Source organism: Prionailurus viverrinus, chromosome B4, assembly GCF_022837055.1.
Source record: "Prionailurus viverrinus isolate Anna chromosome B4, UM_Priviv_1.0, whole genome shotgun sequence".
Classification (NCBI taxonomy): Eukaryota; Metazoa; Chordata; class Mammalia; order Carnivora; family Felidae; genus Prionailurus; species Prionailurus viverrinus.
Window position 1 is genome coordinate 56,318,865 of NC_062567.1, and position 14,998 is coordinate 56,333,862.

General features: G+C 36.2%; 1 protein-coding gene and 1 pseudogene across 1 annotated transcript in view; both read left to right on the forward strand.

Moving 5' to 3' along the window:
- The window catches only part of RASSF8 (Ras association domain family member 8), a 118,530-nt gene that overhangs the window by 44,156 nt on the left and 59,376 nt on the right, over positions 1-14,998 (forward strand). The gene's annotated exons all lie outside the window — the stretch shown is intronic.
- LOC125169882 (SIN3-HDAC complex-associated factor-like) lies at positions 4,620-6,202 on the forward strand (annotated as a pseudogene).

Consider the following 14,998-nt stretch of genomic DNA (forward strand, 5'->3'; position numbering starts at 1 on the left):
AGTAAGCTAGAGTAAAGAAAATGTTAAGAAAATCCTAAGGAAGAGAAAATGCATTTATATAGTACTATACTGTATTTACTGGGAAAAAAAATACACATAAAAGTGGACCCACACATTTCAAACTTGTGTTGTTCAAGGGTTAACTGTGTATGTAAAGGTCTCAGCATGTACAAAATTCAGTGTATTATAATTATCACCAATTTTATTGAAAGAGTACTGTTTTGCCCAAATGCTTCGATCTTGTTTCAGACTTAGGCTAGATATATTTTTATATAAGCAGATGTTCACCCTTCTGTACTTATGGAAACTATGTAATTGTTCAAACCACACACTTTGGAGAGTGAAACATGGCATTATTGTTAATTATGCTGGGATAACCATGTAAACTGTAAACCAGGATGAGTGGTCACTCAGCATGCCTCATTTGTGGTGCATGCTCAGAGAACACAGGTCATTGTCATTGAGTGAGACAATGAGGATATAGGACAAATGAGGTCACATTCATCTTTTTGAGCTTTAGTTCCTTACTCATTAAACTGAGATTAACAATAACTAGCTCACAGGGTGACTAGAAAGATTAAATGAAGTTGTAGTCTGATAAAACATTGTATATATGTGGAAATTGGACACCTGTTAATTCCCTTCTCTGTCTCTGCAAATTACCTTAGTTCTGCTGATGGGTAAGTTTGTGTATAGCTGTGTTATTAGGTACTTAACCTTAATGTATCTTTATAGTTCATTCCACTGGACATTGTAGGTGGTAGTCATAACCAAGTGCACATGTGGTTCCTCAGTTTCCTGTGGAGAGTTGGTCTATATTGCTTCAATTAATCACTTTTTAACACTGAAAGCATGAATTGTAGTGTTCGGGAACCACACCCACTTTCCCTATAAATTCTCCTGTGGTATGCTTTTTTCTTATGTGCTTTCCTATTTTTTGGATGAACATAATCTAAGTAGGGGGATTTTTTTCTTAAATATTTCAGGTATGAATATTTATTTGCATTTAATACATGGTGAGAATCAAAGGCACTTGTTTTTGCACATCAGTTGTAGAGATGTATTTCTTCCTTGGGAAAAAAAATCTAGCCGAAACCTTAAAAATTAATAGTATAATTGGTAATATACATACCAAGTTTGATTTTCTTATCACTTACAAATAAATTTTAATAACACAAAACTGGAAGAAGTAATAGATAGACCTCAAGGTTTGGGCCTTTTGCAAAATGATCACAGCATTTTCACCATTATTTTTCATAGTTGTTGTCTTCATTAGCAAATCCGTATTCAGACTTGGTGGTATTTCCCGGTCTTTAGGCTTACAGAGAGTCTGTGGAGGACAGACAGGTGGTAAATGATTTTAGTCCTGTCATAAATTACACTTTTGTGGAATGAAGAAGGTGCTATGGGAGCACATGGGAAGTACTTTGTGCAAAGGTTTAGGAAGGCTGTTTGTGGCTACCATTTAAGTTAAGTGTTTAAATGTAAGTAGGTCTTTAAGGAGTGGGGAGAAAGCCTTTGAAAATGGCCTGGGAAATAGCATATGCAAAGCCTAGAAAGGCATATAAGGAGCATGATGTGTTTGGGAATTAACAAGTACAGCTAGGTGTGAATATGAATGTGGATGCCAAGGAGATGACTAATTTAAAAAAAAGGAATTCTTATTCTAAATGATAGCCCTTTTCTAGGGCTCTGGGCTTTATTGTAATTGAAAGAATCAATATTATAAGTAGATAAAGTTCTAGTTGGAAAAGAAGTAGAAGTGTTAATGACTTAGAACAACCTAAACTTTAGCTGTCTCTGTAAGGAGAAAAATTACTTTCTTTATTCTTGATGGTTTTCCTATAATCTCAAGAAATTAAATATTTACAATATCCTCATTCTTCAAAAGGATATTGCTACTTTAAAATTTTCTCACTTAAAAAAATTAGATATAAATAGATAACATTAAAATCTATATATACTGGTTCCAGCCAGTTAGCTTAACATTCCATTCATTTTGTTAACATTTTATTCTCTGAGCTGCTCTGTAGCCACCAGACAATTTTGGTGTGCAAATTCTTTGCAGATTTTGCCTTGTCAAAATGTGAATTGCGTGAGGGATGAAATGATTAAAAGTGCTATTTTTTTTGTACAGCAAATAATGATTTCAGAAAAAAACATGCTGATATTAACTGCCATTTCTATTCCATTTTGCTCCTGAGAATTGTTTGAATGTATACTCTCCATCTTTTTATTATATCAAGAAGTAGAAATATAATGACATTTACTATTAACAAAATAGTAATTTCATGTAGTAATATTTACACTCTCATGTGAGAAATAAAATAATGTCATATGAGTGACTATTTTAACTCTAGTACCATCTTGCCTGCTTCATTTTGTATTTTCCCTGTGCTACACTATAGCATATACATAAAATCTTTATTTTTTCTTGGAAAACACTCTGAACATTCAGATTTGAGCTTGAAGAAACCAAGACCCAGTTGGAGACTGATTTGCTCCCTTTAGACATCTCCTCTAGGGCAGAAACTCTTCTCATCATCTTTGTAGTCTCAGTGCCTAGCCAATAAATAAAGATCTGTCAAATAGGTGGATACATCTCTTACAACACACCTCATTTGATTCCTGGTCAGCCCATGTTCTTTGTACATTGGTACCTCCCCCATCTGTTTTCCCTCTCGCAAAGTGGATTTACATAGCAGCAGCATTCCTTAGGTTTCAAATTATGTATTTATGCATGATTGTTGGCTGTCATAACCCCATCCCCAACTCACAAGAAAGCCAAGCTCATCAACATGTTAGGACAAAGGGGCCATTTGGACTGAGAATCAATGGATATACCAGAATATTCCTGAATGAATTTAATTTCCACACTCAAGATAGATGGCACTTTGTGCTTTTCAATATGTTGTTCATTTTTTTTTTAAGTTTGTTTATTTTGAGAAGAATGAGTTTGAGCTGGGGAGAAGCAGAGAAAGAGGAAGAGAGAGAATCCCAAGCAAGCTCCACACTGTCAGCACAGAGCACAACGTGGGGCTCAGTCCCATGAACTGTGAGATCATGACCTGAGCCGAAATCAAGAGTCGGATGCTTAGCCTACTGAGCCCCCCAGGCGCCCCATTCATGCTTCTTTTGATGAAATTACAGAGTCAAGATATTCTGTAGGATCGGACACTATATTTTTAGAATAGTGTTTCTAAGCAGGAGTAATTTCATTATTGGGGTGTTTAGAAAATTTGTCAGAGCATTGTTGATTATTACAGTGATTGGAAGAATACTATTGGCATTTAGTAAATGGGTAACAGAGATGCCAGGCATCCTGTAGTGTACAGGACAGTTCCACATATTGATATTAAAATGGCCCCCTCAGTTTCCTATTGAAAAACCACAACTGAGCATAACTTTTTACATGTATACACAAAGCATTTTTGCATTGTCTTAATATATAATGAATTTTCTAGGAATACAACTATTATGGAAATTAAGGGAAAATCATATTTAATTCAGAAGTTGAAAAAGAGTTGTTCTCCAGTTTAATAACCATGTCACAGACAACAGTCCCCTTTGTAGTATTTGAGTTTCCTATCAACGTACCTGCACTTTACATACCTACGTTTACAACTGTTGCATTTATGACATAGACATACCTCAGAGATATTGTAGGTTCAGTTCCAGACCACTGCAGTAAAGCAAACATGACAATTAAGTGAGTGAACTAAATTTTCTGGTTTCCAGTACATATAAAAGTTGTATTTACACTGTAGTCTAATAGTGTGTAATAGCATTATGTCTAAAAAAACAACATACATACCTTAATTAAAAATACTTCCTTGTTAAAAAATACTAACCATCATCAGAGTTTTCAGTGATGATGATGATGCACTTATCACAGATCACCATAACAAAGTAATAATGAAAAAGTTTCAAGTATTCTGAGAATTACCAAAATATGAGAAAAACACAAAGTGAGCAAATGCTGTTGAAAAAAAGACTTGCTTGTTGTAGGATTGCCACAAGCCTTCAATTTGTAAAAAACACAATATCTGCAAAGTGCAGTAAAGCAAAGCACAATCAAACAAGGTAGGCCTGTAAAGGTGTGAGCATCTAGCTACTTCATTGAGTCTTGTCATTTACATAGTTAAGTTCATACCTCTCTGCTATAAATCCTTTTTCTTTTATTTCTTTCTGGCTTCTTTGTTGAGAATAGCCTATTTGGGGGTAGAGGAAGCACAAGTGTAGAAGCAGGGAGACTCATGAGGAGGCTTTTGCAGTTAGGTGAGCAATTACGGTAGCATAGACAAAGATATAGCCAATAGGGTTTCCTGGCAGATTAGATGATGGCTTGTGAGATAGAGAAATCAAGGATAACAGTAGGCATTTGGGCTTAAGCAACCAGATGGATACATTCTAATTGCTTTGAACTGAGATGAATATGGGTGCAACAGATTGGGTGGGGGGTGGTAAGATTAAGAGTTCTTTTAAGACATGTTGAGTTTGAGCTAGAAAGGCAGTTGAGGAGGAGGGAGCGGTTGGAAGGGGTACGCTGGCTTGGCATGCACTCCAGACCTCGGGAACGTTATTGTGTGTAGAATGGCTGATTTTGGAAGACTATTGCCCAGAAGAAAAGATGTTTGGTTTTCACAAGCCAAAGATGTACCAAAGTATAGAGGGCTGCTGTATTTGCAGAGCTAAGTCCTCCAGTTCTCGATTCACTGACAGTAAATGCTATGGAAAGGACTTCCAGAGATGTTTTGGGTTGCATGAGACTCGTTCAGGAGACATCTGTAATGCCTGTGTCCTGTTTTTGAAAAGATGGAAAAAACTGCCAGCAGGATCAAAAAAAAAACCACAAAAAACAAAAAACTGGAATCGTGGTAGATGCAAGGGCAGGACCTAGTCTGAAGACAGCATTGAAACCAAAGACAGTGAAAACTCTATCTGGAAACAGGATAAAAAGCAACCAGATCAGTAAACTACAGAAGGAATTTAAACATCACAATTCTGATGCTCACGGTACCACCTCAAGTGCCTCCCCAGCTCAGTCTCCTTGTTATGGTAACCAGTCAGATGATGGCTCAGATACAGAGATGGCTCCTGGCTCTAATAGAATGCCAGTGTTTTCCTTTTTAGATCTCACATACTAGAAAAGACAGAAAATATGTTGTGGGATTATCTATAAAGGCCGTTTTGGAAAAGTCCTCATTGACACACATCTGTTCAGGCCTTGCTGCAGCAATAAGAAAGCAGCTGCTGAGAAGCAGGAGGAGCAGGGGCCAGAGCCTCTGCCCATCTCCACTCAGGAGTGGTGACTGAGGTTTAGGTAGAAGGGGAACAAAAAAACGATTTAAATTTTGGAAAGAAAACAAAGCAACAAAACCCTCCTATTTTTAACTTGGATACCTGCTATTCTGCCAAAAGACACTTTCTAGAATAGTTTTGAATGGGTTGTTATTTCTCCTGCAGTTCCACAAACTCTGAAGCCAGTGTCTAGCTTACTAAAAGAAAAAAAGTGTACATAATATTTAAGATGCTGAGTATTTCATAGGAAAGCTGAATGCTGCTGTAAAGTGCTCTTTAAGTCTTTTTTTTTTTTTAAATCCCCTTCTAATGAATGAATCTAGGGGAATTTCAGGGGACAGAGATGGGATTTGTTGTATGATAAACATATGTAGTTTTAGTCTTTCTATATTGAGAAACAGTGGTTGGGGCATTTTTAAGATGGCTGGCTATACTTGTTTTCCTTCATGATAATAAATTTGTCACAACTCAGTAACGTGGACTTGCCCCAAGAGGTAGTTGTTAATAATTTAAGGTCTTGCCAAGGTTCTGATGATTCAAACCTGTACTACTGAATATTAAACAGGACAGACTAAGCTCTCTGGTACAAATACCTTGAAGGAGTAATTTCTAAACATACAGAGAGGTAACTTGAGTGTATATGTTGCATCCTCTGTCACCTCCCTCCATATTCATTTTTGATAAAGATTTTAATCTATATTGAAACTTCTAAAGCAGAATCAAAGCTCCTCTGGGGAAATGACAAGTTTTAGGATGAGCAACCCTAAATGAAGAGAACCAAAGCATTACTGCATGGTAGAGATCACATTCTATTAAAAATGTTAAATTATCTTCAAAAATGTACAAGTCTTCAGGATGGCACACACAAAAAAACAAAGGTTAATGCTTCTTGGGGCACATTTCTTAGAGAGCTTGCCTAGTGTGTAAATAAATGACTTTTGTTTGTGTTACGTGACTGGTGACTTCGTTGAAAATCTGCACAATTCAGTTTTAGCTCTGGATTACTTCAGTTGACCTTTGTGAAGGTTTTGTCTGTGTAGAGTGGTTGTTTGACTGGTTTTAACCTATCAGGGTTTGGGGTTTTGGGTTTTTTTTTTTTTCCACTCTATATTAAAGTAAAATTCTAAAAGAAAAGAGGTGTGTGTTAATGCTGAGTGGGCTGGTTTAGGTTTGACTTCTTTTAGTCAGGCTTTGTGAACATTGAGATGATAGATGATGCATCCGGAACACGGAGCTCTTCAATTCCAAAATCTTCATTTGAAGGCTTTGTACTTGAACCCAAACCAAAGTACTGTCATTGCCTGTTTTCTAAACGTTCAGGAATAACCTATCACTGGTTCAGACTTTTCATAATTAGGGAGGATCATTTGCCTACCTCATAATAACATGACTCAGTGCTTATTTTTAAAACTGGATTTTAAAAATTAGATAGTATAAATAACAATAAGGAGTCAGCCACTTTTTTACGGGCACCATATAGTTTTATAGTTCTTAATCTAAACTTAAAATTTTGTATTTCTTCCTTATGGCAAAAACTACAAGCCACCATATGCACAGATTACACCGTGAGTTGGGTTGGCTCTCCCATAGCCTCTGAGGTGAATTACAAGAATCCCAGCCATTATCATCTTCCTCCTGTTGTTCCGAAATTTTTTTTTTTTTGTACATTTTGGCTACAGTATTGGTGGTAGAATATACTATAATATGGATCATCTCTACTTCTGTATTTATTTATTTATTTATTTATTTATTTATTTATTTATTTATTACTAGACCTCAACCACAGCCTTCTTCTTCCCCTTCCACCTCTTTGCCTGTAGGATGTACTGTATATAGTCATGCACTTTGTATTAATATATTAGAAATCTACAAATCTGTTTTGTACTTATAATCAAAACTTTTACTAGGGTACTGAATAAATTTAGTCTAACTATAAAAAAAAAAAAAGACATGTTGAGTTTGAGATGTCTACCACTCAGTAGCAACACTAAGTAGGCATCTGAATGTGAGACTGAAGTTCAGAGAGGAGTGTGAGCTCGAAATTTTATGGGAATTGTCAAGTATATGGTATTTCAAGTTATGATCAAATTGAGTGAAATCACCAAGGGAGTGAATATAAATGGAAAAGATCCATGATTGAGATTTGGAATTCTCAAAAGCATAGAGAAGAGATTGAGAAGGAAAACCAATGAGATTGGAGGAAAAGCAAAAGAGTGCAGCTGTTCTGGAAGCCAAATGAAGAAAGTGTATAAGGACGAGAGAGTGATTAATTGACTCTTAGATTTAGCGATGAGCTGAAACATGATGGGTGACCATGGTTTTGGTGGAGTGATGGGAGTTAAGAGCCTGACAGGAATGAGCTCAATGGAGATGGAAGGTGAGAATATGAAAAGGGATCAAGAAATGGAGGATAGCTGGTAGGGGAAGTGGGATCAAAAAAATTTTTTTTTGTTTTTGTTTTAAGATGGGTAATATAGCTACTTACGTATTCTCTGATTGACAATAAAAATTGAAGAAGATAGTGATGATGCTGGAGCTGATATAAGGGGGCTGACATGCTGCTTAGCCATGGGATGCCTATGGCTGCACCACTAGTTGTCCAAGCATCTGGTATGACATAGCTCTGGAATAGTCAATTAATATATAATAGATTTTGAGGCCCTGGGATCATCTTCTCACTCTCTGGTGTTTCTTCATTTTTTTTTTTTTTTGTTTAGTAAAGTTGATCAGGCACCAGACAAAGGTTTAGGCTTTAACCAGACACTAAATTAGAAATTAGTGGGAAATTAGAAGGGAAGGCAGAACCAATTCCTTCTCAAAAAGCATCTGAGTGCAGCTTAAGTTTTTCCTTCTTGTCCACTGGGACCACCTTAACCATTTTGACTTGTGGGTAAATGGCACAGGGATTTTAGAATAAGGAAAGTGAGTCACCTATGAGGGCACAGACTGAGGAGGCACTCACTTTTAGAGTCATGCAAGTATAATGTTGGCACTTGAGAATGATGCCTCCTTACATTTTGCACCCTACACACTTTGCTTGCTACATCCCCCCTAATTCCCCTGGTCCTGAGAATGGGCACTGTGGTTCATTTAAGGAATAATAGGAAAACTCTTTCCCTAATTATCTCTTCTTATATTACCAAATGGAGATTTATGTGCTTTAGTTAGTCTGATACTTCTCTCTCTCCTCAATATCTGGTTGACTTTGCCAACTAACAAACATGAGGAATACTTGGTAAAGAAGAAAAGAAATGCTTCTTTTCTGCAAAAGAAAAATTAGTGATGAGACAGAGTAGAGAATGATTGGTTGGAGCCTTTAGGCCAACAACTTGAAGGACTTTTAGATACCAAAAAGGCTGGAGAAAAGGAACTGGGGGATAGAAGGGAGAATCCATTCTGTTTTTGAAGACAAAAATAGAAACTGTTCCACTTTAGCTTAGTACATTTGTCATTTTTAAGAGTTTTAAGGGCCCTGGTACCATCTTGTCCTTCCATCTTTGGAATCCAAGGTGATAGGTTATCACTTACCTTGTTAGTCCTAAGAATTGACTTTCTTGTTCTGCCCAGTGCAGATCTGAGAAAGATCTTCTGAGGTCATCTGAGGAATTATCCATCTTTGTATCTCAGAAACCAAAAAAAGACTTACAGTAACATCTGCAGAACCCAGAGAATTCTCAAGGCTTTGTGTCATGTGATCTTGTGTTTGTCCCTTCTGAGGGAGCCACAGCGGTAAAGATACAATAGAGAATCACGGACCATCTTGACCATACTATATGAGTTGACAGATTCTCATATGAGGAGCATTTAGGACCAAATGTGTGGAGATGGTGCAGATGTGCTTGTGTACAAAATGAGAGTCAACTGAAGGAATGGTGGGGAGAGATGTACACAGACAGCTCTTAGGAGCTTCCACTAAGAAGTGTGGGAATGGGAAAAGCCAATTGAAATTACAAGTGAGAAAGTTTTCTTCATTTTAAAGTGGTCACCATGAAAACTGGAATGGCAAGAAGTCCATGACTAATTACGAATGAAATAAAAGATAACTGATTAATGATCCTGTTATTTTAAATCTTGAGGTATTTCACTACAAAATTAAACCTTAAGTTGCAGCCACCTATGAATGAATCTGGGAGCAATACTATCAGATGACAGAAGTTTTTATTGCAGTTTCTTTTGGGATGAGGCCTGATGCTGGTTTAGCTTGTGTTATTTCCATATCTGAGAGCTGACAGTCATGTGCCCATGGAAAGAAGTCCTCACTGAAGATAGTAGACATTTGACTTTACTCAGTGTTACATAATCAGGAGGTCCTTTGAGAATTTCCTCAGAACTGATTTTCCAAAAAATTAGTCAAATATTTCCCAGAAAGACTTTCCTCTTTTTCGTGAGCAATATCATTTTTGTTAGTAGTGGTTACTCTTCTAGGCCCTTGCCTCCTCTTCACGTCCAGTCCCAAAAACAGCTGAGTCAAGTAAATGTGAGAACATAATTAATTAACTGATAAATAGAGACTAATTCATCAACTTGTTTAAATCTAGTGTCTTTAAAGCTTTTCTTGTCACATGTTTGGCAAATAGTAGACCTTTAGTAAATGCTTTTTTGAAACCATTAAGTATAATATATATTCTGCTTAATTATTTATTTTATTAGATTGTAGGGTATATTAGTTCATGGTTTGAGTTCTGGTTGCATACTGCCTGGATTCAGATTCTGGCCTTACTCCTAATGAGGTGTGTGATCTTGGGCAAGTTTTGTAACTTCCCTGTGCCATGATTTCCTCTTACAAAAAGTGGGGATAATAATAGTGCCTACCTTTTAAGATTATTATGAGAACTAAATAAATTGATACATTCAGAGCACTTAGAATAGTTCCTGGTGTGTGGTAAGTACTTAATAAATATTACGAATGATTTTAACAAAAGCTGTCAGACATTTAATATTTAAAAAGTGAGAAAACCGAGTCTCTACTTCTTCCCCAAATAACACTGTAGCTGGCAATGAATACTTGAATGTTGGTTGCTTGAATACTAGATAAGCCTTTTTTCAGTGGCTGTAAACAGCTTTCTGTGTTTCTGAAGGTGGAGGAATAGAAGTCTTCTTCCCATCTGGCCTCATGTCAATACATCATTCTTGACACACTCTTGACACTGTGTTCATATATTGTTTACATTTTTGCTAATCACAAAAGTGCGTTGAGTTTTTTAAAAATTTGTGAGTACTATGATTAGTATCCAGATTTGTTTTTTGTTGAGTATTCTGTGTCTATGATGTTTCCTTCCACGTGAATTTTAAGAGTGGTACAGTTTGTTCCATCTTTGTGCTTTGTCCACCCAAATTTATAGAATCAAAACACAGGAAGGTATATCTCCCAAAATTAAAAAAAAAAAATGGTGAGATTTCCATGTAGGCAGCAGCATGATATCCACAGGGTTCTTTGTTGATCCAGGCTCATAGTCAGGGGGTTGGGCAGTTCTGCTCAATAGAGGGGGCAGCGTTCTCTTCATGTGGTGTGCCCACAGGACTTCCCTCCCAGCTTCTCTCGTTTGCAGTAATCCAAGTCTGTTTTATAAACGCATGGAAAAATGTGGCTTCTCTGCTGATAGCCACCTGCTGGGACAGCACTTTGGTGTTCATAAAACACTTTTAAATAGGTGAATTTAGGGTGATGCTCACAGCAGACTAATGTGAAAAATATTCTTATAGGTATTCTACAGCTGAAAAAAAAATGAGTTTAATGTGTGAGTTTAAAAGGGCGTTCACTTAAAATATAAGTGAACCCAGGTCTGCTGACTCCTTAAATCCTGTGTCTTCCCATTTTATTGCTTTCTGATCAGAGTCACTCAGGCTCAGCAAAATCATGTAATAGGAATAATAGCTGAGACTGTTCATTAGAAATCATAATCATAGAATTAGAATTTCAAATACTGTAAGATTTGACACTGTATTTAGTTATCGAAAACTTTACTTTTTATAAAATAAAAGGCCCCAGTTTCTCTTTAGTTATATTATTCATTCTTTCTGGTTATGTATTCTTCCTGCTTATGCATTTTCTAACTAGCCTTAAATTTTTAAAGGTATTTTTTTTTTGTTATATGTATACTTTGTCATTAAAGTAGATTTCATGTTGATAGAAGTCTTTTTTCTTTCAATGTGGCTGGTGTTGAGTAGGCCTAGATTAAGAGTTTTTCTGAAATTCTTAGAAGAGTGTAATTACCAGTTCTTATCCTGTACTTGATAGGTAGGTGAGTGGTCTCAAGAAGAATAAAATGGTTCTATTTTTGTAACCATTATTTTTCTAAACCTCATTCTGAGTAAATGGTGCTTTTCTGTATTGTCGGGACAAACCTCAGACCTGTAGCATTGGTTTGAAGAATAGGAGAGTGTGGGCCTTTGTTGTTTCATGGGGTTGTGTTCGTGTCCCCTGCCTGAGCTGCCAGTGCTGCAGATGCAGCCACAGCTGGCTGGTGCCATGTGTCCAGTGGCTTGCTGAGCGAAAGCTCGCTCACTATGACAAGCAGGTTTGGGCAGAGAACTGCCTATTTCAAGATCATGTTCAATGATCAGTCGCTGATGAGTCCTGAAAGACCCTAACTCCTATAGTAATACCAATAGCTATTTTTATTAAGCTATTTTTATTTTTATTTATAGTCCTATAGACCCTAACTAACTCCTATAGTAATACCAATAGCTATTTTTATTAAGTAATTGCTGCATGCCAGGTTGTATTTAAGTCTTCATGTTCATTGTTATTTAGCTCTGACAAATTTAAGGATTATTATTTCCACTTTAACATTTATTTATTTTTGAGACAGAGAGAGACAGAGCATGAACGGGGGAGGGGCAGAGAGAGAGGGAGACACAGAATCGGAAGCAGGCTCCAGGCTCTGAGCCATCAGCCCAGAGCCCGACGCGGGGCTCGAACTCACGGACCACGAGATCGTGATCTGAGCTGAAGTCGGAGGCTCAACCGACTGAGCCACCCAGGCGCCCCTATTATTTCCAATTTAGCACCAAGGAGGTAGTAATTTGTCTCAAGTCACATAGCTAATAAGTGGTAGGGTCAGGATTTGAATTCAGTGCTGCCTGACAACTAAAATGTGTTCTTAACCAGCAACTTACATATGAAGGATGATGAAATATGTCATATGTGCATACATGTGCCCATGGCAGACATGGCTAATTGCACATGGTATGTGTTCAGGCTGAGCTGATAATCCTTTCTAGCAATCGTTACATTCTTGGCTTCTGTAGTCAAACAATCAGACTTTTAATAGGCAAGGTAAAATATACATGCTATCTTTAACTCTAAATGTGTCTTATTAGCTTTCTCTGAAATTTCAGTGGTGTGTTGAAATTGGGCCAATTTGCTTTTGGGAAATAATAAATAAGGTGAACTATTGCTTTGTTTGATAGGAAGAACAAATATGCAATATTTATCTATGGAAGCCTTCATTGGTGTGGACAGTTGAATTGAATTCAGGATAACTTTCATTTTAAATAGCATATGAAAGTCATCTCCATGTCAGAAAAATTTTAAGGCAAGTTGATTTTACTTATTTATAATATTTATTTATTTGAAAAATTTTTAGAATGGATATTTGAAATAAACAAATTTTGACGGTGGTCATAGAGTTTGTTATAATGAAATTAGATTTTTTATACAGTCAGCAGGAAATTAATTTGAAACTCTGTGTATGGCTGCAGTTAGGATTACAGCTTTATTTACTTACTTACCTTTCTTATATACTTATTTATTTATAGTCCTTTTTTCTTTCAGACCTTACTACTACTTCAACTCAAGATAGTATTTTTTTTTTTTAATTTCACATATGATCAAATAGGCATTCCAGTGTGTCTTTTGACTCCTTGATATGAGGGACTCCCCTCCCTGCAGTGTTGTTGAAGAGCATCTTAGGACAGGATTCAGGGTTGGCATGTTTAAGCCAAAGACCAGTAATACCTGCTATAATAAATTGTCATTCCTGTCTGCTCTTTACTGTTCACATTTCTAGAAAATGTGTTCTTCATTTTTCTCCTCTGAAATAGTGGCACAAAACTGAGAAATAGAAAATAATTGATATCAAAATATTTTTCCAGCAAAGAGACTGAGGTATAATTTAATCCAAATTAATATGTGAGGCCATGGAAAATTCTTTATCTTTTGTGTGTATCTTTAAAGTTAAGTAACCTTATACTTTAAGTTACTTATCTCCATTTACAAAGAAATGAAAATTTTCCTTGCTTATTTTTATAGTGATGTTAGGAGAAGAAAATATATAATACTGAAGAGACTGGACAGTCTGTTATTGTGTTGTGAGAAATGCTGACTTGAGTGTGCTTTTTGGAAAAATAAATGAAATTAAGAGAAATAACTCAATAGTGTTTCTTTAGTAACTCTCCTTGTTCTCAATAACACGTTTCTGTTTTTTCTTTATTGATAAGGTCCTAGTTATTCATACTTTAAAAACAGAAGACAGTACTTCTCTATAACACTGTGACCACAGACCCCACTAACTCTGACTAATGGTTACTTTGAAGTGCTGGTGGCTAGTTGGAGTTTATAATTTGTTACCAAATTACTATTATCTTTATTTTCAGCCTGTATTTTGCCTGTCAAGCAGTCATATTCTCCAAAATTGGAGAGTCAGAACCTTCAACTAAAGAGTTTGTTTAACTAGAGTCAGGAAGGGCCTGTTTTCCCTTGAAACACATGGGACATTCATTCATTTTCATTTGTTTTAAACTTAAAAATCTGGAAGTTATTAAGGGTTGCTTATGGAGTTTTTTGTTTGTTTGTTTGCTTGATTGGTTGGTTGGTTAGAGATTTTGGTTTTGGGTTATCTAATGACTCTCCCTGGTTTTAAAGTCTAACTGGTGCTTTTTCTTTCCTTCATGTATAGTGTTCCTTTAGATTAAGAATTTGTTTCTCCCTAACCTAAGATTTTAAGATCTCCCAAATCCATGGCCAGGATTTTGATTGTAATATTACCTTAGTTAATCTACATATTATTGCTATTTATTCTAGAAAATAACACTTTTCTAAGGAAGAAGGAAGTTTTTTTATGTATTAATATTTTATTGAGGCATAATTGATACATAATGTATTAGTTTCAGGCATACAGCATAATAATTCTGTATTTGTATGTATCGTGAAACAATTACCACAATAAGTTTAGTTAAAATCATTCCCATAACACAGTTAAAATTTTTTTTTCTTACGATAAGGAACCTTTTAGATCTGTTGTCTAAGCCACTCTCAAATATGCAATATAATATTATTAACTGTAGTCACTATGGTGTACATTACATCCCCATGACTTATTTTATAACCAAAAATGTGTACTTTTTGAGCCCTTTAGTACATTTCACCCACCCCACACCCTGCCTCCTGCCTCTGTCAGCTACCCATCATTTCTCAGTATCTGTGAGCTTTTTTTCTTGTTGTTGTTGTTGTTGTTGTTGTTGTTTTAAATTCCACATATGAATGAAATCATACAGTATTTGTTTCTCTAACTTATTTCATTTAGCATAATGCCCTCAAGGTCCATCCATCTTGTTGCAAATAACATTTCATTCTTTTATGTTTTATTTTATATTTGAGAGAGAGCACGAGCAGGGGAAGGGCAGAGAGACAGAGAGACAGAATCTGAAGCAGGTTCCAGGCTCAAAGCTGTCAGCACAGAGCCTGTTGTGAGAC